At 48.6% G+C, this 25,094-nt stretch overlaps 1 long non-coding RNA gene across 1 annotated transcript; it reads right to left on the bottom strand.

Moving 5' to 3' along the window:
* Positions 1-3,019: 3,019 nt before the first annotated feature.
* On the bottom strand, positions 3,020-6,810 carry LOC114889689. Its single transcript, XR_003792076.1, has 6 exons — positions 6,596-6,810; positions 5,121-5,145; positions 4,963-5,016; positions 4,709-4,783; positions 4,504-4,602; positions 3,020-3,413 (listed from the first exon to the last, which is right to left on the bottom strand). It is a non-coding gene; the product is annotated as an uncharacterized LOC114889689 (long non-coding RNA).
* Positions 6,811-25,094: the final 18,284 nt, after the last annotated feature.

Here is a 25,094-nt window from a genome sequence, read left to right as displayed (position 1 = left end):
TCTTTGTGCTCTTTTCCAGCCATGCGGACTAAGGATGCTGTGGGTCCAGGTGCAGCAACAGGAGAACAGTGTCCATCTGTCTAGATCTGCACTATCCAATAAGATAGCCACTAGCCACAGTTGCCATGAATTTGAATGTGTTTAAATAAAGTAAAATAAAAATTCAGTTCCTCAGTCACATCCACCACCTTTCAAGCTCTCGAAAGCACTATGTGGCATGTGCCCAGTGGCCATGGTGTTAGAGCAGATACAGAAAAATTCCATCACCACAGAAAATTCTATTGGACAGTACTTCTCTAGGCCACTGAATGGGTGCAGGGAGGACAGTTGCCCTGGAGAAGGCTTTGCATGTGTTGCATTAATCCATTGAGATTTGGGTTTGGTTTTGTGTATTTCCACTGAAGCATAACCCAGCCTAGCCTGACCCACCAGATTTCTTGCTTAAACAAAGGATTTGAGAGTCTTATGTCATCTACTTCCTTTTTTTTTTTTTGTGGTACGCGGGCCTCTCACTGTTGTGGCCTCTCCCGTTGCGGAGCACAGGATCCGGACGCGCAGGCTCAGCGGCCATGGCTCACGGGCCCAGCCGCTCCGTGGCACGTGGGATCCTCCCGGACCGGGGCACGAACCCGTGTCCCCTGCATCGGCGGGCGGACTCTCAACCACTGCGCCACCAGGGAAGCCCTGTCATTTAAATTATCAAATGGTGGCATAATGTGACTTGGCTAAACCAAATGGAGAGCTGAAGATAACACCATGCAGACTCCAGCGGGGTTAAGATCAAGCTCCATCGAGGCGTAGTTGCTCACCAGCCTCTCTCTGTGGTCTGTCTCCACCTACCCGGTTTAGATCTAAACCTCCAAAGAATAGTTTTACTACGAGAACTGTCAGAATCATTAGAAATGAAGACGTGTGGGGTCTTTGTTTCTTGTCGCTATTATTGATGGCTGTCATGGGAGTTTTCCCAGATGTCACTGGGAATGGACCCATGGAGTACAGGCACAGTCTCATGGGTCATCAGCATTTGTCTTAGGGGAGAAACAATTTCTGTCCTCGCAGAACGAGCGGCTCAAGGTTTGAGAGTTCATCGGGTTAGAATTGTATTATATTTGAGGTAAGTGTGGCCTTCATGACCATCAAAAGCATTAAGAGTTCCTCAATTCTGAGGGAATCTAACGGTCTTCATGTGACCTTCTGCCAGGAAGGTTATAAAAAAAATCATTGCTGTTGACCCAGCTGTTCCACTCCTAGGTGTATGCCCAAAGGAACTGAAAACTGGTGTTCAAACAAAAACTTGTACACGAACGTTCATAAAGGCACTATTCACAGTAGCTAAAAAGTAGAAACAACCTAAATGCCCATCAACTGATGAAATGATAAACAAAATGTGGTCTATCCATTCAGTGGAATATTATTCAGCCATAAAAAGGAATGAAGTTCTGATGCCAGCTACATCATCATGACATGGATGAACCTTGAAAACATTATGCCGAGTGAAAGAAGCCGGACACATAAGACCACATATTGTATGAATCCATTTTAACAGGGAAATCTATAGAAACAGAAAGTAGATTAGTGGTTGCTCGGGGCTGGGGATTGGAGGGGTGCTAAAGCATGCGGGGGTTTCTCTCTGAGGTAATGAAATGTTCTGAAGTTGACTGTGGTGATGGTTGCAAATATCTGTGAAAATACTAAAGAACATTGTATACTTTAAATGGGTAAATTGCATGGTATGTAATATCTCGGTAAAGCTATTTTTAAAGAAAAAAGTATTTCTGAGGCTGTGATTTTTTCTAATTTTCAGACACTTATCCTCTTATGTTTTGCCCAATGACTGGTCTCTTCCAGCTGTGGTTTCTTAGACGTCTCCAACTTAGAAACCTTCGAGATGGGACTTTTGCTTCCAGGTGCTTCTTTGTAGTGTCTAGTGGATTTCCTCACCTCACCCAGGCCACCCAACGGCCTGGCTCAGAGAGGGTGAACTGAGGCATAACCAGGCATGGTTCATTTGCTACAGTATTTTCCACAGTTTTTGTAGGAGAACTGTTAGAGCTCCCGATTTGTCAGCCCACAATGAAGGTGAGAGCCGTTAGAACAAAAATACCATCCTCCTGTTTGGGGCACCTTTTATAAATATTCTAGTGGATTTTATACAGACTAAATTTTGTTCGTATGTCCTAATGATTTGAATCAACTTTTCAGGATATGCAGATGCATGTAAGATATAATGGCCCTCAGTGAAAGGACTTCTGAAAGAACCTATTTTAAATTTTGAAACCTTTACTTATTAATACCCGCCAGGACGTACCCTTTACAAAATGGATCCTAAAGTTAGTTTTTAAAACCTCAGTGACTCGCACACATCTTCAGGCTCCGTAACTGTAACCAGCTGGGATAACGTCGAGATGGAGTTCTTAAAACATGAACTAACTGTGGTTTGTGCAAAAGTGGCCGGTCGCCCCTAACGCTTAGTCTTGTCACATGAAATACCAGGAAGTGGGCCCTTGAGACCTCCAGGCACTTCCCAGTGTTCTCAACACTGGCAGAACAAGGCATCTTGAGACCCAGGCTCAGACCTGAGCCCCGTTACTTCTGCCTCATTCCATTGGCCAAAGCAAGTCATGTGATCAAACCCAAAGTTAGGAGGTGAGGACGCACAGCTCATCTCTAGTGTGAGGACGGTAAAGGGGGTAAGGCATACACGCGAGGAGGGTATAAATACAGGGCCCCAAAACACAATCTATGACACCACCCAGCACCTTTTTTCCAATCACTGCCAGCTTTCTCCTGAACACAGCAACCGGGGACCCACTTCACCCTGGAGGACTCACACCAGTGATGGTTACACGCAACTCCAGGTGGCATCCAGAGACCACCGTAACCTTGGCTCTGGGGACCACTGAAAGTTCAACCCTGAAGTTAGTTACAGCTCTGTACATATCAAATCACTCATTTCCTGGACTGGAGACCAGGGGGAGGAGGTTCCAGGGTAAAATGGACACACGCAGACACAGGCACGTTTTGTTAACTTCATCAACATTTATTGAGCTGTGAACCGTTGCAATCACTGCTGAAATGTGAGACTCACCCATTCTGATCCGCTCTCAGCTTCCCCTTGAAAAGGAAGCCTGGAGCAGGACCGCCCCAAACACCAGAGGGTAGAAGGAAGACATGGTGGGGTGCAGGGAGATGAGGGACGGGGCGGGGGGAGGAAGAAGCAGGACCAGCGTGCAAAGTTAGACTCCTGGGGACACACGCACACTCCCACACACGCAGGCAAAGACCAGGGGTGTCCATCTCTACCCCAACCGGCAGCCGTGAGAACATCAGGGAAGGACCAGGCGTCCACGAGACATTTCAGTCCTTCCTGTCATGAAGCGTCTGCCGAGAGGGGCTGGGCCAAGGTCACTGGACTGCACAGAGAGAAGGGGGAGAGGGGGCTTCAGACTACAGGGAGAGAGGCCAGATTAAAGCGAGTCACTTCACTGACTTTAATCTCTAAGCTTTCGCTGTAATAAACTGCAACCATGAGTAAAACAGCTCTGCTGAGCTCTGTGAGTCCTTCAAGAGAATCGCTGAGCTTGACGGTGGTCTCGAGACTCCTGAAACTGCCCTCAAAAACCATGCGAACAAGAATCATTCTTCCCCCTTTCTTTTCTTACATAAATCCCATTTTTGCTTATTTTAGATGAAATCACCCATTGGTGGACTCCTCTGGAATCCAAGCAAACCTTGTGCTGATTTAAGCAAATGCCTTGAGTTACTGACAGTCTGGAGGCGGCAAATGGTGTGCTTATGCAAGGGATGTGCCGTTTGTCTTTAGGAGTTCAAACCCCACAAAGGTGGCACCCCCCCCCCACAGCAACAGCCCACACATCGCCAGCTCATGCAGCTTTGGAATTATGAAATTCTTGATTTTCTTTTTTTAATCTGGGGAGACTCACTTCTTTTCAGACCTGCACAGGAGGCAAGACATTCATATTTTTGTACTGCTTTAATTCAAATTTGCGGGTCCAAATTCCCACTGAAAGCAACCTCGCTCTGCTCTAGTGAGGACGATAAGAAATGGAACTTGAGTTCAAAGCGTTTGAGAACCAGGCTCCTGGTGCAAAGCATGCTGGGGGCAGGTACCTGGGTCCACAGTATCCTGGCACAGGACACTCAGTGCTAGCACACCGTGGGGTGGGAACTGGCACTCAAGCCTAGAGGGGGGCAGAAAGTGCTTCTAGGCTCTCAAAAGCCAGGAGCCAGAGCTTGGTTATGGCCTAGGTTAGTAACCAGGGCCCAGTTCCAGGACAGGTTGGGTTTGGGGCTCATCTAGAACGTACAGGCTTGAAAATTGAAAAGCAGGCTCAGAAAGTGCTGAAAAGCAGTTGTATGGTCCAGAGAACAACATGGAAACCGCTACTTGTTCTGGTATTGGGCTGGACACTAGTGCTCGGGTCTGGAGCACGTTAGGAACAGGAGTCGTCAATTGTCGTCTAGGCGCCGGGTCCCCCTCACCTCTGCCCTCAGGGCCCATTAGGCCTGAGCCAAAGCGGCTTTGATGGCAGCCACCAGCTTCAGAAACTTGCTCTCCGTGTCCACATAGCCATCGCCTCCCTGGAGAAGGGAGGAAGAGGCGAGGGATGAGCTGGGACCAAGATGCCAACCCCAGTCCCCAAACCCCACTAGCCCCAAATGGGGCAGAATGGACAGACAGACATACCTTCTTGGAGTGAACCAACTTCCCCGCTACCAACACTTCAAAGAAACCGGTGACCTGGGGCGTCCCCTCGCCGCACTGGGGAGAGGGAGAGGTGTTGGCAGGGCTGAGATGCCCTCTTGGGGACACCCGCCGTTGCCCAAGGAATGGAGAATGGGGGCGAAGGGTGGGGCTGACCCACACCACCCCCACTGCCATCCAGGGCTGAAGGACGGACATGACCCATGTTTGACTCCTTCCCCATCCCCAGGACCCACGATGTCCAGGCGTCCAGGAAACTCATCTTCTAACTTCTTCTTAAGCTGAAGATACTGCAAAAGGGGGTGGGAGGTCACAACAGGGGTCCACAGGAGCCACGCCAGCTAGCCCCCCTCCCCCATCTTCCAGGGGTGCCTCTTGGGACCACTCTGCTTACCTTGGACTTGTAGCCTCAAGCGCCACTGGTGGGAGAGTGTCCAAGAGAGTGGGTCCCGGGAGAGAGAGGGAGACGGTGGGGATCCAGGGAGAGGCAGGAGCAGAGATGGAGGGAAATGGGGGGGGGGCAGGAAGAGATGAAGAGGGACACAGATGACAAAACCAAGCAAGACACAGACACCCTCAAGAGAGAGGAGAGACACACCCGAGTGTTGGGGGGCAGCACACAGATGGGGAGGCAGGGGCACAGGAAGGAGAGAGCCACCCACGCGAGGAAATTCAAACAAGGGGTGACAAGGAGAGGCCACAGCATGAGGCAGAGCAGAGGCGGAGGCAATGGAGAGAACTGGGTTAGGACAACTGCTGAAATAACAGCTCCACCCCCGCCCGTCCAAGGGAAACCATTATTCCTGGATCCCCAAGGCCCTGCCAGGCCCGAGGATGAAATTTAAACGCCTCCCCAACCCCCCACGGGAGGCTAATTTGGAACTGGAGTCTGGTGCACAGGCCCCCCCACCCCCACCCCGGGCCTCAAAATTTCACTTCACCCCCTGCGTGACCGAGCGGCCAGGGACACCACTAATGCTGTGACAGATCTGAGCCTTTCATAACCCCCTCTGGACATCTCACAGACATGACAGCCAGTGGACCCAGATTCGGGTAATCTGTGATCTGCAGCCTGAACCTCGAGCTACCGACCTGCCACTGCCCCACTCCCAGCCTCAGTTTCCTCACCTGTAAAATGGAGCTAGATACACACCCTCCCCCACCCCCACTCAAGGGGTTTCCGGGAAAGGAAATTCACTTAACATGTATTTATTCAGCGCCTACAGGCCAGCATGCCTGTGCATGCCAGCACGGTCCTAGGGGCCAGGGCGATCAAGAAGCCTACAGGACAGAACATTCCCTGCCGACCTGGCACTTTTTCACTCTGAACGGAACAATCAGATCAAATGTTTAACACCCAACACACAGTATTCCATCCGCGGTAACGTTAAGATCACTCCCTCTACAGACGGGAAAAGCGAGGTCAGAAAAAGACTAGGGTTAGCAGCGAAAGGCATCCACTGTATGCATTCAAGTCCTTGCCAAACGCACGCCGGAAACTTCTCGAACCTTCTTGACTCTGGCCGGCCCCACCCCACGACTGTTCCAGGTACTGGGGGAGGGGAAACCGAGGCGCTGACGGAACCTCCTCTCCCATTACACACTGACCCCCACCTGCTCCCCACACTGAGTCCCGGAATCGGGGGGGTTAAAACAACACACACGTGTCGCAGTTCTACCTTTTGTGACCTGAGACATCTAGAATGTTACAAACTGGGGGCGGGGAGGGCAGAGAAATCAACGCCCTCTGTTTCCCAGTGGAAGGATCCCCATGGGTCCTGCCCCCGACGTCCCCAGCGCCCAGCTCCGCTAGGACAGGGCGGGGCCCGGGCGGGATTCGAAGAGGGGACCTCCGGCCCTCGTGCTCACCAATAAACGACTCGAACGGGAAGAGCCATGATTCCGGACCGGAGCATCCGCTTCAGTCCGAACACCCGATCAGCACTCCGGCGAGAAAAGGCGAGGTGGGAGCCCCGAGGCGGAGCATGCGCAGAGAGGCCTGGTACTGGGCGTTCCACAGAGCGGACCAACGCCGCGGGGGGGGGATGAGGGGAGAAAGGCCCCACAGCGGGGACGAAGGGGGCTCTACGGCCCACCACCACCCTGAGGGCCCCGACGCAAATCTCCCTCCTCTCGCCCTGTGAGGCCAGGGATCATACCGGCAGTGGGAGTCCCGGGAGAAGCCTTTGCGCGCCCCCTCCCGGATCTCCCCCTCCGGCCTGGAATGGTATGGCCTCGCGGGGCGGGGGTTCAGGGCCAACTGCTACTAGGAGTAAACGGAAGTACAAGCGAAGGTGGTGGTTTTGCCGCGAGGACCTGGGGGGCGGGGGCGGGGCCGGGGGGAGGCCGAGGGCGGCAGCGAGGCCGAGAGGGCTGAGTCCGAAAGGATTTGGGGTACTCAGGGCAGCCCCTGAAGCTGGGGTTTCCAGTGAGCGCTCCAGGGCCCCCGCTGCCTTATTAAAGCCTGGCATCCGCACCCGGGCGCCCTGATCAGCTTGGCAACCCCCCCTTTTGCGCCTTCCAGTCCTCTCTGTGGCAAGAGAGTGCTGGAAGCTGGAAGCTGGCAGCTGAGTTAAAGGCTTAGGGCGCGATGCCTTTCTCTGAGACTCAGTTTCCTCCTCCGGAAGATGGGTATAATCGCCTTCAGAGAATATTTACCCATCTAACAAATACGTACTGGGTACCTACCTGCAGTCATACGTTCTGAAGATACAGCAGTGAAAAAATAGACAAAGTCCCTGCTCTTAGCTCTGCCCGAGGTCTTCCCACCGCAGCTTCTGTCTTTGATCTGCTGGTTCTCACCTGCTGTGACCCTGACGTCTTGGGGCACTTGGCAGACATGGTTCAAGTTCCACCCCACCTCTTTTGCTGGCTGTGTGTCCTCTGATCTCAGTGGCCTTGGGAAGATACAATGAGCCTCTGATGTAGAGCAGATAACATGTGGCTGGGCTAGTCAGTGTCCCATAAATAGAGGTCTTTTTCAGGCTTCCAGGGTCCTCAGAACAAAAACCCAAGCCTTGGGAGTTCCCTGGTGGCCTAGTGGTTAGGATTCCGGGCTTTCACTACTGTGGCCGGGGTTCAGTCCCTGGTGGGGGAACTGAAATCTTGCAAGCTGCCCAGCTTGGCCAAGAAAACAAGCAAAAGAACCCCAAGCCTTAGCATGCTCTGCCCCTGACTGGTCCCATTGTTCCCTTCTTGCCCCTCTCTTAGTGCCTTAGCCACGTGGAATCAGGGACCTCACCCAATCACCTGCCTCTGGGACTTTACACATGCTCTTTCTACCCCGTCCTACTGCCTGACCCTGTTCATCCTCCAGAAATCAGCTCCAGCATATCGTAGGGAAAATTTTGTGTCGTGATAAACTATACCTTCTCCATATTACATCTGTATTAGTTTGCTAGGGCTGTCATCACAAAACACCACAAACTGAGTGGCTTAAACCCCAGAAATTTATTTCACGGTTCTAGAGGCCAGGAGGCAGAGATCAAGGTGTCAGCAGGGTTAGTTCCCTCTAAAGTCTGTGAGAACCTAGCTTCTGGTGTTTCACTGGCAACCTTTGGTGTTCCTTGGCTCCTAAGAGCACCACCCAACATCTGCCTTCAACTCCACGTGGCACTCTCCCTGTGTGCATGTCTGTGTCCAAATTTCCCTATTTACTTTATTTTCTTATTTTATCTTTATTTTATTTTATTTATTGGCCATGCCACGTCGCATATGGGATCTTAGTTCCCTGACCAGGGATCGAACCCATGCCCCCTCCAGGGGAAGTGCGGAGTCTTACCACCAGGGAATTGCCAGGACCCAGTCATTTTAGATTAGGGCCCACCCTAGGCCAGTATGACCTCATCTTAAGTAATTGCATCTGTAACAACCTTGTTTCCAAATAAGGTCACGTTATGAGGTACTGGGGTTAGGACTTCACGTATGAATCCTGGTGGGACATAATTCAGCCTGTAACAAGCCATTCAGAGTTATCTGATTCTGTGGGGTTCTGTTTTGCAACTCCATAAATTGTAGATAAGTGACATTACAAAATAATTCTTCTGTACAGGCGTGCAAATGAATTCTGTCTGGTGGAGGGACAACCCTCTCTCCCTTAGTCTGTTTGGGCTGCTATAACAAAATACTACAGTTTATAGCTTATACACAACGGAAATTTATTGCTCCCAGCTCTGGAGGCTTCAAAGTCCAAGATCAAGATGCCAGCATGGTTGAGTGAGGGCCTTCTTCCTGGTTCATAGCTGCCACCTTCTCGCTGTGTCCTCACCTGATGGAAGAGGCAGGGGATGTCTCTGGAGTCTCTTTTATAAGGGCACTAACCTCATTCACGAGAGCTCCACTCTCATGACCTGAGCACCTCCCAAAGGCCCCACCTCCTAATACCATCATCTTCGGGGGAACGCAAACATTCAGACCATAAGACCCCCCCAAATGTTTTGCCTCTATTTGCATTTTTGTTTCAATGTTCCTGATCTATAAATGCATCTGTTTGTTGATTTTCCTTTGAACCAGTTATAACACCTGTGTTAAGTGAAATCTTTAACATATTTTCGCTTTTAGATCTGTATGAGTCATGATTTTCCCTTTTTTCCCCAAAATTATCTTCTAACAATGCGGTCCTCAAGGAAGGCCACCCAAACCCCGCAGGCTGGCCAGGGTCCGCGTGGGGCTCCCCCATCACTGCCCCAACCACTCTGGTTGTCCCAGGTCTGACGTTTTCTCAGCACACCCAGCAAGTGGCTGGGCACAGGGCAGATGCTCAGAGGCTGTTTTGTTGACTGAACAAAACTGACTGGCCCCCCTTCTGCCACTGAGAACAAAGAGGTCTCTGTTGCCCAGGAGTGGAGGAGGCTGGAGGCAGTAGTCATGCTTCTGGGGTTGGGAATGCATCCCTTGCTCACTCTCTCTCTCTCACACACACACACACAAATGGTAACACACAGCTCTCCCCCTTACCTGGCTATACAATTGCACATCCAGACAAACCACAGCCCGGCCAGAGACACAACGCAACAGCACAAACCTCTATTCTGCTACACAATGACACAAAAACACACCAGGCTCTCCCTATACAACAGCCCAGCCCCTACCCAGCCAGGGTCACAACAACTATACCTCCAAATGCGCAACTCACGCACTATGGCTGCCGCCTCTACCCGGCCACGTGATAGAACACACAACTGTACCCTGGACAATAACACAACACACATGTATCCGGACAGAGACACAACAGCTCACCCAGAGATCCCGCTCACTGGGACACACAATTGTATACAGAGCACACACTGCTGAATTTGGCCACGGACATTGATACACAACCGCACAGCTGCACACAGAGACATGATCAGTAATGCCCACGGACACACACACACACACACACACACACACACACAACATTAACCTACCAATAACCCAGACAGACTCTCACTTGGATGCATCTGGGCATGAACACCATTGCACAACCACACACCACCCCAGGGACACACCCAGGCAGAGACACTGCAGCCCAATCACACAGCACATGCAGGCTCCCACTCACAGCCTCACAGTGACCCACGCCCAGGCTCGGGCACACGCAGTAAACAGACATGGTCCCTGCCTCCTGGGGCTCATGTTACGGTCAGGGAGACGGACACGGGAAATCATAAATAAATAAGGATTCCTATTTATTTACAGCATAGTGAGTGCTGGGAAGAAAAATAAAGCCAGGAAGGATGGCAGGGAGTGCTGGGCTGGGGAGTTTTGTAAATAGATCAGGGAAGGCAGCTCTGTTATTAAATACACAATGAAACAAAAGCTTCCTTCGGGCCTAAATGGCAGGAAATGTGTTATCCCATTTTACAGATGGGCAAACTGAGTTACTTGGATGAGGTCACACCAGGCACAGAGCATGGTTATGACCCCTCTGTCTGGCTGTGGAGCCTGTGCTCTGAACCACCTTCCTGTCGGCAAGACGGAGAAAAGGGGGGTGGGCAGGTGGGGTGGGCCAGGTGGGATGGGGAGTTGTCAGGGACCCTGAAAGCTCCAAGGGGTGAAGGAGGCCTGGACTTCCGAGAAGCCAGGAGGTCCAGCCTCTGCCCCACCCCTGCCCCAGGGAAGACGCTGCCCGAGACTCTGTGTCTAATCTGGTGGCCCTGGAGAGTGACCTGGAACCCCATCATGCTTTCAATGTCTTCAACACCTTGATGCAGGTAAGGCTAGCGGCGGGGCACCCCATCTGACTGTCGTTCTACACGGGGCCAGGGCCTCCCTGAGGCTGTTGGCTCCTCCTTGTGCGCCCCACCCCCACCCCAGGGACGACCACTGAGCCCTCCGCAGACCGGGCCTGTCTGGGGAGGACCCTGACTCCACCATTCATGGGACCAGCACGTGCAGAGGCCCCCGCCTGAGAGAGAGCCTGGAGCGTGTCCTGAAGCACTGACCTGACCTTGTCACTCCTCTCTGTGGGCCCCCCAGTGCCCTCTAGACAGGTCCAAACTGTTTAGTACTATTCACTCTTTCATTCATTCATTCAACAAACATTCACCGAGACCCTGATATATGTTGTCCCCAGACAGAGAAGACCCAGAGTGGGCGGGGCTAAGTTTGGAGGCATCCAAAGGGGGCATCTGACTAGCCTGGGAGGAGGTCAGGGAGGGCTTCCTGGAGGAGGGGACTTTGAGTTGATGAGGAGGAGGGAACTTGGCAGCAGGAAGAGCAGGTCCAAGGCCTCTGTCACCGGCGCCCACCTTCAGCTTCTCCAGATCTCCCACACCGAGACCAAGCAGGGTGCCGTGCTGCACCCCACCTGCATCTTCGCCAACAGCCCCAAGGTGCTGCACACGCAGGAGCAGGAGGCCGGGGCGGTGACGAACCGAGGTACCGTGAGCCCAGGCGGGGGTTGGGGGAAGCCCTACATCGGGGACGTGAGGAACAGGACAGTGACCTCAGGGTGCCCTTCGCCGTCTGGGGTTACCTCCTCGCTCCTCCCCACACTCTGCCTTCTCTGGGACTGCTGACGTGGGACCTGCAGGTCCCAAGAGCCAGACCTGGATGGGTGGCCTTGGCAAGTCCACCCCTTGCTGAGCCTCGCCCTCCCCATGAGGTGCTGGCTGCCCTGAGCCCCGAGCCCATCCCAAGGCCTGAGGTTTTAGCAATTAGAAGCAGCGCCTGCCGATAGACCCGTCGCGGGAGCCCCGTGAACTTCAGGGCTTGGTCCTACCTGGGGGGCTCCCTCAGCTTTTCACAAAGCTGCTCTGTACCTTCATGCACATACGTCTTTGCACGGCCACCTGCTTTCCTCTGTCTTGTAGATACCTAGGTGTAGAAGCCCTGGATCAGAGGGTGGGTGTATGGTTAACTTTTCAAGAAACTGCCGAACTGTTGTCCACAGTGGTTGTAACAGTTCATATTCCCACCAGCAGGGGCGCCAGAGTTCCAGTTGCTCCATCCTCATCCTCGCCAGCACTTGGGAGAATCAGTCTTTTTTTAAATTTATTTTAATTTATTATTTTTTTTGCGGTACGCGGGCCTCTCACTGTTGTGGCCTCTCCCGTTGCAGAGCAACAGGCTCCGGACGCGCAGGCCCAGCGGCCATGGCTCACGGGCGCAGCCGCTCCGCGGCATGTGGGATCCTCCTGGACCGGGGCACAAACCCGCGTCCCCTGCATCGGCAGGCGGACTCTCAACCACTGCGCCACCAGGGAAGCCCTAATGAAGTCTTTTCATGCCCTTATTTCCCAGTCCTATGTCTTCTCTGATGAAGTGTCTATTTCCTCAGATCTTTCGCCCATTTTTTATTGAGTTGTCTTCTTCTTATTACATTGTAAGAGCTCTTTATATATTCTAGATATGTCTTTTGTCAGATATCTGTTTTGCAAATGTTTTCCCAGTCTGTGGCTTGCCTTTTCCTTTCTGCAACTGTGTCTTTTGAAGAGCAAGACTTTCATTTTGATGAGTCCAGTGTATTTTTTCCTTTAATTATACTTCATGATTTTGGGTGTCACTAAAATTTCTTCCTCTATTTTCTTAGAGAAGTTGAAGGGTTTTATATCTTCTTTTAGAGCTTATGCTTTTTTTTTTTTTTCTTATCTGGCTTCTCATCTTGTTCAAATCCATCACTGCCACTTGGCCTCTTGGAGAGATAAAGATTCAAGCTGCAGGCATCAAGGGGGTGAGGGAGCTAGAGTGTCAGAAGCAGTTACTATAGCAGTCTTGGGTCTGCTAGCCTTAGAAAAGTCTGCATGCAAGGTTGGCCCTCGCCTAGCATTGGGGAAATTGGCTGATAAACATTTTCCTCCACGGATATGAAACTTTCCTAAAGATAAGAATGCTCAGTCTGCCTAGACTGTACGAAACAACATGGTTTATGTTGCTGATGTCTGCTTGCTTTCTGGAAGTCTGGAATTTGGGTACATGCTGGGTAGAGGGTACCTACGTGAATAGCCTCCCCAAAACGCTTGGGTCCTGAGTCTCTAATGGACTTCTTCTCTTTTTTTAAAAATATTTATTTAGTTGCACCGAGTCTTAGTTGCGGCACATGGGCTCCTTAGTTGTGGCATGCGAACTCTTTGTTGCGGCATGCATGTGGGATCTAATTCCCCAACCAGGGATAGAACCTGGGCCCCCTGCATTGGGAGCGCAGAGTGCTATCCGCTGTGCCACCAGGGAAGTCCCTCTAATGGGCTTCTCTGTGCAGAAACGTTGCATACACATTGCCGCATTTTCATTGCTGGGGAAACGTGCTCAGGATGAGCCCTCATGGGAGGGAGTGAACATAAGGAATCTTGCACGCGGATTTCTCCAGACTCTCCCATTATGATCTGCTGCGTGTCCTACTATGTCACTATAATAAATCAACTCTAGGGAGTTCCCTGGTGGCCTAGCAGTTAGGATTCCCGGCTTTCTCTGCTGTGGCCCGGGTTCAATCCCTGTCGGGGAACTGAGATCCCGCAAACCGCATGGCGCGGCCAAAAGAAATCAATCCATCAACTCTATATGGACTCCTCTAGGACCTTCTAGCAAATCCCTGAACACGGGGCTGGTTTGGGGACTCTGACACAACTGGTAACCCTGGTCAGACCCAGAGGGAGGAGGGTACGCAAAAGAAAAAGTCTAAAACACAAACCACGCCACGTTGTTCGCTGTCCCATTGTGTGTGGGCTTGAGGGGGCTGCCAGGAATCGCTTTATGAAATTTCTACTCTACTGCACTAGGTACGGAGAGAATGGGCATTTTTCATGGATTTGGGATATAATTAATGCAAATTCCAAATGCATACTTCCACTCCTGAATGCCAGGTTTTTACATCCAACTGCCTACTTGCCACCGACAATTGGGCGTCTAACGGGCACCAGCAACCTGAGGTCCTGATTCGCCCACCCCACCTCTGGGCCCCTCCTTCTCCGGTCTTCCCCATCTCGAAATGGCAACTCCAGACCAGGCAAAAAAAAACCTTGGAGTCCATTGGCTTCTTTCTTTGTAGATCAGTCAGTGATGGTGGATTTACTTTCACAATGTATCCCGGATGTACCCACCCCTCTGCACCTCCACCTGCGGGCGCTGTTGGAGACCCTACCACCTCCGGGAAGGACTCAGGGAGCTCCTGCCCTGCCCTACTTTCCCTCACAGTCTGTTCCCTATGCGGCCGCCAGGGGGCGCCGGTCCCCACCAGCGTCTGCTCACTCCCGGCTTCATCACCCAAAGTCACTGTGGACCACAGGCCCAGATGTTCTGACCCCCTCTTTACCTCTCTGATCTTATGCCCTCCTCACTACGCTCCAACTACTCTGGCCTCCTTGCTCTTCCCGGAACAAAACTGACACGCCTCTTCAGTGGTTTTTGGGGTTTTGTGGAGTTTTTTCCCTTTTTAAAAATTGAGGTTAAATTCACATCACATAAAATTAACCATCTTAGAATGTACGATTCAGTGGCATTTGGTACATTCACAGAGTACATCCTGTATTTTTAAAAAATGGTCTTGTGATCATTTCTTATAGGAAATGGTGGCGATGGGAGATGGGAGTTGTGTGTGTTTTAATTGTGGTAAAATACACCTAATCTAACACTTAACATTAGAAGCATTTGGTACACTCACAGTGTTGTGCAACCGGCACCTCTATCTAGTTCCAAGACATTTTCATCACCCCAAAAGGAGGCCTGTATCCATTAAGCAGTCACTGCCCACTCCCCCCCTCCCCCCAGCCACTGGAAACCACTAATTTACCTTCTGTCTCTATGGATTTGCCTGTTCTGGACATTTCGTGTCAATGGAATCATACAATACGTGATTTTTTTTTTTTGATGTGGACCATTTTTAAAGTCTTTATTGAATTTGTTACAATATTGTTTCTGCTTTATGCTTTTTTTTTTTTTTTTTTGTGGCCGCGAGGCATGTGGGATCATAGCTCCTTGACCAGGGAATGAACCTTCACCCTTTCACTGGAAGGCGAAGTCTTAACCACTGGACCTCCAGGGAAGTCCCTACATGGTCTTCTGTGTCTGACTTAGCATAACTTTTTCGAGGTTCGTCTGCATTTTAGCATGTATCCACCTCAGAGATTTTGGGTTTTGTTTGTTTGTTTGTTTTATCTTTTTATTTATTTAGCTGCGTTGGGTCTTAGTGGCGGCACGCAGGATCTTTGTTGCAGCGCGTGAGCTTCTCTGTAGTTGTGGTGCATGGGATCCAGAGCGCGCAGGCTCAGTACTTGCCGCACGCAGGCTTAGTTGCCCCACGGCATGTGGGGTCTTAGTTCCCCAACATTGGAAGGCGGATTCTTAACAACTGGCCCACCAGGGAAGTCCCCACCTCAGAGATTTTGCATTTACTGTTTCCACTGCCTAGAACACTTTTCCTTCAGACAGTCACAGGGCTATTTCCTTAATTCCTTCAGATCTTTGCTCGAATGTCATTTCTTCCCTGACACCCTCTTTAAAATTGCAACACCTCCTCCAGCCCTCTGTACCCCCTTTTCTCATGGCACTTACGCCCTTGACATTCTATGTATCTTACTTTAGTTTTTTGTTGTTTTTTTTTTAAGCTGTTAGCCGTCTCCTCCGCCTAGAATGTGCACTCCGTGTTTTTCTGTTTTTTCTTCCCTCCTGGTATGTGTCCAGCATCTAAAGTGGTGAGTGGCACATGGCAAGCACTTAGTAAATACTTGTCAGATAAACGTATCTTTAAGAAAATATTTAGTAAGATTATTAGAGAGTCTCTTATATTAATGGATAAAATTGAATGGTATAAAAAATGTAAGAATCCGCCTGCCAATGAAGGAGACACGGGTTCGAGCCCTGGTCCGGGAAGATCCCACATGACACGTGGCAACTAAGCCCGTGAGCCACAACTACTGAGCCTGCCTCTCTAGAGCCCACAAGCCACAACTACTGAGCCCACGCGCCGCATCTACTGAAGCCCGTGCGCTCTAGAGCCCGTGCTCTGCAACAAGAGAAGCCACCGCAATGAGAAGCCCGTGCACCGCAACGAAGAGTAGCCCCCTCTCACTGCAACTAGAGAAAGCCCGCGCGCAGCAACAAAGACCCAACACAGCCAAAAATAATAAATAAATTTATTATTTTTTTAATGTCTGTGAAACAGGAATGCAAACTAGGTCATTTGTTAACACCAGGAGAATTCTTATCTGACTCTCCCTGTGATAATTCTTATCTCTTTCTAGGCGAGTACCAGGCGCTTAGAATTCAGGCAAGTTGGAGGGGGGAGAGTGGGGGCAGGGGGTTCACTTCCTTGCAGACTGGACCTTGGCTGATCAGAAGCCAATTTACATCCTTAAAGGGAAAGGGCATATTTCCAATTTTAAATGTTGTAAAGTAGGGCTTATAGGCTCTTCTTCCGCTGGAGGCAGATTTGTCCAAAGTCCCACCGAGTTTTCATCAGGCCTCTTTCATTCACATGGGGCATACTGAGCCACCGACACAGGTGCAAACGGTAGGAGGCAGGAATTTCCTCGTGTGACATATTCTGGTGAATATGGTACCCAAAGGAACTAGGGCAAGTATTTTGGTGCGGGCTACACTGAGGAATACGGTACCTGCAGAAGCCTCGGAACTTTCCGTGGTGCTGGTGACAGGAGTGTTTATTCAAATGTCACCTCCTAGGCGAGGCCTTCCCTGACCATCCTCTTTTTTTTTTTTTTTTTTTTTTTGCGGTACGCGGGCCTCTCACTGCTGTGGCCTCTCCCGTTGCGGAGCACAGGCTCCGGACGCGCAGGCTCAGCGGCCATGGCTCACGGGCGCAGCCGCTCCGCGGCATGTGGGATCTTCCTGGACCGGGGCACGAACCCGCGTCCCCTGCATCGGCAGGCGGACTCTCAACCACTGCGCCACCAGGGAAGCCCCATCCTCTTTTTTTAAATTACCTTTTTAACACAGTATAGTGCACAAATATTAAAGTTACAGCTCAGGGTTTCCCTGGATCCCACATGCCGCGGAGCGACTGGGTCCGTGAGCCATGGCCGCTGAGCCTGCGCGTCCGGAGCCTGTGCTCCGCAATGGGAGAGGCCACAGCAGTGAGAGGCCCGCGTACCGCAAAAAACCAAACAAAACAAACAAAAAACACTAAAAAAAAAAAAAAAGTTACAGCTCAGTGTAATTTTCACATGTATAACACCATTTAACCACCTCCCATATCAAGATATAGGTCATTTCCGGTTCCCCAGGAAGTTTTCTCATGCATCTTCCCTGTCAGTTACCCAACAAGGGTCACCACAATCCTCTCTCACCATACATACGTGAGTTTGGCCTGTTCTAGAACTTCGTATAAATGAAACCATACAGCATGCACTCTTTTTTTCTGTTGTTGTTTTGTTTTGTTTGTTTTCATTTATTTAGTTTTTTACATCTTTATTGGAGTATAATTGCTTTACAATGGTGTGCTAGTTTCTGCTTTATAACAAAGTGTATCAGTTATACATATGTTCCCATATCTCTTCCCTCTTGCATCTCCCTCCCACCCTCCCTATCCCACCCCTCTAGGTGGTCACAAAGCACCGAGCTGATCTCCCTGTGTTATGCGGCTGCTTCCCACTAGCTATCTATTTTACGTTTGGTAGTGTATATATTTCCATGCCACTCTCTTGCTTTGTCACAGCTTACCCTTCCCCCTCCCCATATCCTCAAGTCCATTCTCTAGTAGGTCTGTGTCTTTATTCCTGTCTTACCCCTAGGTTCTTCATGACATTTTTTTTCTTAAATTCCATATATATGTGTTAGCATGCGGTATTTGTCTTTCTCCTTCTGACTTACTTCACTCTGTATGAAAGACTCTAGGTCCATCCACCTCATTACAAATAGCTCAATTTCGTTTCTTTTTATGGCTGAGTAATATTCCATTGTATATATGTGCCACATCTTCTTATCCATTCATCCGATGATGGACACTTAGGTTGTTTCCATCTCTTGGCTATTGTAAATAGAGCTGCAATGAACATTGTGGTACATGACTCTTTTTGAATTATGGTTTTCTCAGGATATATGCCCAGTAGTGGGATTTTGCTGGGTCATATGGTAGTTCTATTTGTAGTTTTTTAAGGAACCTCCATACTGTTCTCCATAGTGGCTGTACCAATTCACATTCCCACCAGCAGTGCAAGAGGGTTCCCCTTTCTCCACACCCTCTCCAGCATTTATTGTTTCTAGATTTTTTGATGATGGCCATTCTGACTGGTGTGAGGTGATATCTCATTGTAGTTTTGATTTGCATTTCTCTAATGATTAATGATGTTGAGCATTCTTTCATGTGTTTGTTGGCAGTCTGTATATCTTCTTTGGAGAAATGTCTATTTAGGTCTTCTGCCCATTTTTGGATTGGGTTGTTTGTTTTTTTGTTATTGAGCTGCATGAGCTGCTTGTAAATTTTGGAGATTAATTCTTTGTCAGTTGCTTCATTTGCAGTATTTTCTCCCATTCTGAGGGTTGTCTCTTGGTCTTGTTTATGGTTTCCTTTGCTGTGCAAAAGCTTTGAAGTTTCATTAGGTCCCATTTGTTTATTTTTGGTTTTATTTCCATTTCTCTGGGAGGTGGGTCAGAAAGGATCTTGCTGTGATTTGTGTCATAGAGTGTTCTGCCTATGTTTTCCTCTAAGAGTTTGATAGTTTCTGGCCTTACATTTAGGTCTTTAATCCATTTTGAGCTTATTTTTGTGTATAGTGTTAGGGAGTGATCTAATCTTATACTTTTACATGTACCTGTCCAGTTTTCCCAGCACCACTTATTGAAGAGGCTGTCCTTTCTCCACTGTACATTCCTGCCTCCTTTATCAAAGATAAGGTGACCATATGTGCGTGGGTTTATCTCTGGGCTTTCTATCCTGTTCCATTGATCTATCTTTCTGTTTTTGTGCCAGTACCATACTGTCTTGATTACTGTAGCTTTGTAGTAAAGTCTGAAGTCAGGGAGCCTGATTCCTCCAGCTCCGTTTTTCGTTCTCAAGATTGCTTTGGCTATTCGGGGTCTTTTGTGTTTCCATACAAATTGTGAAATTTTCTGTTTTAGTTCTGTGAAAAATGCCAGTGGTAGTTTGATAGGGATTGCATTGAATCTGTAGATTGCTTTGGGTAGTAGAATCACTTTCACAATGTTGATTCTTCCAATCCAAGAACATGGTATATCTCTCCATCTATTTGTATCATCTTTAATTTCTTTCATCAGTATCTTATAATTTTCTGCATACAGGTCTTTTGTCTCCTTAGGTAGGTTTATTCCTAGATATTTTATTCTTTTTGTTGCAATGGTAAATGGGAGTGTTTTCTTGATTTCACTTTCAGATTTTTCATCATTAGTGTATAGGAATGCCAGAAATTTCTGTGCATTAATTTTGTATCCTGCTACTTTACCAAATTCATTGATTAGCTCTAGTAGTTTTCTGGTAGCATCTTTAGGATTCTCTATGTATAGTATCATGTCATCTGCAAACAGTGACAGCTTTACTTCTTCTTTTCCGATTTGGATTCCTTTTATTTCCTTTTCTTCTCTGATTGCTGTGGCTAAAACTTCCAAAACTATGTTGAATAAGAGTGGTGAGAGTGGGCAACCTTGTCTTGTTCCTGATCTTAGTAGAAATGCTTTCAGTTTTTCACCATTGAGGATGATGTTGGCTGTGGGTTTGTCATATATGGCCTTTATTATGTTGAGGAAAGTTCCCTCTATGCCTACTTTCTGCAGGATTTTTATCATAAATGGGTGTTGAATTTTGTTGAAAGCTTTCTCTGCATCTATTGAGATGATCATATGGTTTTTCTCCTTAAATTTGTTAATATGGTGTATCACGTTGATTGATTTGCATATATTGAAGAATCCTTGCATTCCTGGAATAAACCCCACTTGATCATGGTGTATGATCCTTTTAAGGTGCTGTTGGATTCTGTTTGCTAGTATTTTGTTGAGGATTTTTGCATCTATGTTCATCAGTGATATTGGCCTGTAGTTTTCTTTCTTTGTGACATCCTTGTCTGGTTTTGGTATCAGGGTGATGGTGGCCTCGTAGAATGAGTTTGGGAGTGTTCCTCCCTCTGCTATATTTTGGAAGAGTTTGAGAAGGATAGGTGTTAGCTCTTCTCTAAATGTTTGATAGAATTCGCCTGTGAAGCCATCTGGTCCTGGGCTTTTGTTTGTTGGAAGATTTTTAATCACAGTTTCAATTTCAGTGCTTGTGATTGGTCTGTTCATATTTTCTATTTCTTCCTGATTCAGCCTTGGCAGGTTGTGCATTTCTAAGAATTTGTCCATTTCTTCCAGGTTGTCCATTTTATTGGCATAGAGTTGTTTGTAGTAATCTCTCATGATCTTTTGTATTTCTGCAGTGTCAGTTGTTACTTCTCCTTTTTCATTTCTAATTCTATTGATTTGAGACTTCTCCCTTTTTTTCTTTTTTTTTCCCCCTTTTTTTCTTGATGAGTCTGGCTAATGGTTTATCAATTTTGTTTATCTTCTCAAAGAACCAGCTTTTAGTTTTATTGATCTTTGCTATCGTTTCCTTCATTTCTTTTTCATTTATTTCTGATCTGATCTTTACGATTTCTTTCCTTCTGCTAACTTTGGGGGTTTTTTGTTCTTCTTTCTCTAATTGCTTTGGGTGCATGGTTAGGTTGTTTATTCGAGATGTTTCCTGTTTCTTAAGGTAGGATTGTATTGCTATAAACTTCCCTCTTAGAACTGCTTTTGCTGCATCCCATAGTTTTTGGGTCGTCGTGTCTCCATTGTCATTTGTTTCTAGGTATTTTTTGATTTCCTCTTTGATTTCTTCAGTGATCACTTCGTTATTAAGTAGTGTATTGTTTAGCCTCCATGTGTTTGTGTTTTTTACAGATCTTTTCCTGTAATTGATATCTAGTCTCATAGCGTTGTGGTCGGAAAAGATACTTGATACAATCTCAATTTTATTAAATTTACCAAGGCTTGATTTGTGACCCAAGATATGATCTATCCTGGAGAATGTTCCATGAGCACTTGAGAAAAATGTGTATTCTATTTTTTTTGGATGGAATGTCCTATAAATATCAATTAAGTCCATCTTGTTTAATGTATCATTTAAAGCTTGTGTTTCCTTATTTATTTTCATTTTGGATGATCTGTCCATTGGTGAAAGTGGGGTGTTGAAGTCCCCTACTATGAATGTGTTACTGTCGATCTCCCCTTTTATGGCTGTTAGTATTTGCCTTATGTATTGAGGTGCTCCTATGTTGGGTGCATAAATATTTACAATTGTTATACCTTCTTCTTGGATTGATCCCTTGATCATTATGTAGTGTCCTTCTTTGTCTCTTCTAATAGTCTTTATTTTAAAGTCTATTTTGTCTGATATGAGAATTGCTACTCCAGCTTTCTTTTGGTTTCCATTTGCATGGAATATCTTTTTCCATCCCCTCACTTTCAGTCTGTACGTGTCTCTAGGTCTGAAGTGGGTCTCTTGTAGACAGCATATATATGGGTCTTATTTTTGTATCCATTCAGCCAGTCTGTGTCTTTTGGTGGGAGCATTTAATTCATTTACATTTAAGGTAATTATCAATATGTATGTTCCTATTCCCATTTTCTTAATTGTTTTGGGTTTGTTATTGTAGGTCTTTTCCTTCTCTTGTGTTTCTTGCCTAGAGGAAGTCCTTTAGCATTTGTTGTAAAGCTGGTTTGGTGGTGCTGAACTCTCTCAGCTTTTGCTTGTCTGTAAAGGTTTTAATTTCTCCATCAAATCTGAATGAGATCCTTGCTGGGTAGAGTAATCTTGGTTGTAGGTTTTTCTCCTTCATCACTTTAAATATGTCCTACCAGTCCCTTTTGGCTTGCAGAGTTTCTGCTGAAAGATGAGCTGTTAACCTTATGGGGATTCCCTTGTGTGTTATTTGTTGTTTTTCCCTTGCTGCTTTTAATATGTTTTCTTTGTATTTAATTCTTGACAGTTTGATTAATATGTGTCTCGGCGTGTTTCTCCTTGGATTTACCCTGTATGGGATTCTCTGTGCTTCCTGGACTTGATTAACTATTTCCTTTCCCATATTAGGGAAGTTTTCAACTATAATCTCTTCAAATATTTTCTCAGTCCCTTTCTTTTTCTCTTCTTCTTCTGGAACCCCTATAATTCGAATGTTGGTGCATTTAATGTTGTCCCAGAGGTCTCTGAGACTGTCCTCAGTTCTTTTCATTCTTTTTTCTTTATTCTGCTCTGCAGTAGTTATGTCCACTATTTTATCTTCCAGGTCACTGATCCGTTCTTCTGCCTCAGTTATTCTGCTATTGATCCCTTCTAGAGTATTTTAAATTTCATTTATTGTGTTGTTCATCGTTGCTTGTTTCCTCTTTAGTTCTTCTAGGTCCTTGTTAAATGTTTCTTGCATTTTCTCTATTCTATTTCCAAGATTTTGGATCATCTTTACTATCATTATTCTGAATTCTTTTTCAGGTAGACTGCCTATTTCCTCTTCATTTGTTAGGTCTGGTGGGTTTTTATCTTGCTCCTTCATCTGCTGTGTGTTTTTCTGTCTTCTCATTTTGCTTATCTTACTGTGTTTGGGGTCCCCTTTCGCAGGCTGCAGGTTCTTAGTTCCCGTTGTTATTGGTGTCTGCCCCCAGTGGTTAAGGTTGGTTCAGTGGGTTGTGTAGGCTTCCTGGTGGAGGGGACTGGTGCCTGTGTTCTGGTGGATGAAGCTGGATCTTGTCTTTCTGGTGGGCAGGTCCACATCTGGTGGTGTGTTTTGGGGTGTCTGTGGCCTTATTATGATTTTAGGCAGCCCCTCTGCTAATGGACGGGTTGTGTTCCTGTCTTGCTAGTTGTTTGGCCTAGGGTGTCCAGCACTGTAGCTTGCTGGTCGTTGAGTGAAGCTGGGTGCTGGTGTTGAGATGGAGATCTCTGGGAGATTTTTGCCATTTGATATTACGTGGAGCTGGGAGGTCTCTTGTGGACCAGTGTCCTGAAGTTGGCTCTCCCACCTCAGAGGCTCAGCACTGACTCCTGGCTGCAGCACCTAGAGCCTTTTATCCACACGGCTGGCACAAGGTGGCCATCCCTGGTTTCACATCAACATGATCTCAGGCACAAACCTCCTTGTTTTTCCATTTTGTCTTTAAGTTACCTGTTGAAACAACCGGCCCGCCGTCTGCAGGACTGTCGCGGCTTCGGCCGCCGGGGCCCCTCCAGAGCCGGTAGCCTCAGTGAGGCCGCCCTCCCCTCGGGCTCCGGGGCAGTTCCCTGATGGCGGAGGGAAGAGACCCCGAGCCGGGAGTTCCAGCTCTGCGGAAACGCGGGCTCCGTTCAGCATGCACTCTTTATGTTTGGTTGCATGGATAAATGGATGGACCAATGGACAGATAAGTGGATGGAAATGGATGGATTGATAGATGGATAGATGGATCCAGTGATGGATGGATGGGCTGAAATGATGCCTGCCAGCCCCTAGGGGTTCTGGGTAAGGTCTCTGCCTGGCAAATGGGGAAGGTACAGGACAGGTGGGAAAGGGGAGTAGTCAGAGGTGAGGCCTGACACGCCTTGCCTACAGCAAAGTGACAAGAACCTTTGAGTAACTGTCTCCGCCCCTCCTGCCCTCGCCCCCACCGGGATCTACACACGCCCTTCATGGCAGGATCCCTGTCTCTCCTATGGTCCCTCTGGCCCTCGCCCTTCCATCACCTCTCCATGTCGAGGACCTCTGCCGACCCCCGCCTCCGATCTGCTCCACCCATTCAGAAAGCGTTGCCCCTCGCCTGGGGGGTGGGGTCTAGCTTTTATCCCGCCTGCTGCAATGTGGTCCTTGGCGGGGTCTTGAGTAAGGGTGAGGGGGAGTTAGGGTCGCCTGGGAACCTCCAGGCCAGCCGGTTCCGGGTGTGGGCTTTCGGCGCCCCCCTGGCGGCCACCGTCTCTCCAGCATCTCTACTCGCTAGGGTCTAGAACTTCCGAGATCCTGCATCTGACGGTCCGCACCCGACACTCTGGGAGAGGGGCACGTTAATGTTCACGTAGGACCACGCGCGGCGCCACAAGACCGCTCCAGGTATGGTCACCAGGGGCGTCTCTGCCCTGGATCCCCAGGACAGTTCTCAGCGATCCATCCCGGACCCGACCTCCTGGCCAACCCTCCTCCCTGCTGGGGCACGTCCAGCCTCGTGGGAGTGGTTCCTCTGCAGTCCAGATTCCCTCCCACCTCTCTGGCCGCTTTTGCTGGGTCCCTTTTGCGGATCCCCGCCCGCTTCCACGCCTCCCTCTCCCATCCCCCTCTCTCCTCTCCTCCTGCTTTTGTTTACTTAGCTCCCACTGCCTCAAATGCCACCAATACCCACTTGCTGACCGCCCCAGTCTCTCCCCGACCGGGCCTCTGAACTCCTGGGTCCGGCCACTTCCGCCACTTTGCCTTTTACAAGCCTGATAGGCAACTCAGGCTTGATCTGGTCAAAATTCAATACGAATTTCTCTGCCCCAAACCCCCTTTTACTTGAGTTGTCCCCATCTCAGTTATCCAGCTTTTTACTATTCCCCCTCCATTCGTTCAGTTCTCACTCATTCTCTGTCTCCCTCTGCCTCTCCTCACCAGCCAGGAACGGGTTAGTGCTTTACTTCCTGCAACCTGTGTTCCCCAAACCATCTATGTCCCATCTCCTCATCGAGCATCCCGCTCCATCCAAATGTTCCACCCAGAATATCCTCGGTGTCATCCTTGGTCTCTCAGCCAATCTGGGCGTGCAACCTCTCAGCCAATCTGGGCGTTCCACCTTCAAAATGGATCCAGAATCTGACTGCTTCTCCCCTCCACTGATTCCACCCTAGTCCAGCACCGTCATCTCCCACCTGGACTACTGCAGCTGCTTTCTCGCTTCATCTCTTGCCCCCAACAGTCTGTTCCCCAACCACGGCCAGAGGGACTCTCTCTCCTCACATGGTCTGAATGGCACT

Source organism: Monodon monoceros, unplaced genomic scaffold (assembly GCF_005190385.1).
Source record: "Monodon monoceros isolate NGI ecotype Baffin Bay Population unplaced genomic scaffold, NGI_Narwhal_1 Super_Scaffold_10, whole genome shotgun sequence".
NCBI classification, from domain to species: Eukaryota; Metazoa; Chordata; class Mammalia; order Artiodactyla; family Monodontidae; genus Monodon; species Monodon monoceros.
This window is presented reverse-complemented; position numbering and strand designations above follow the sequence as displayed.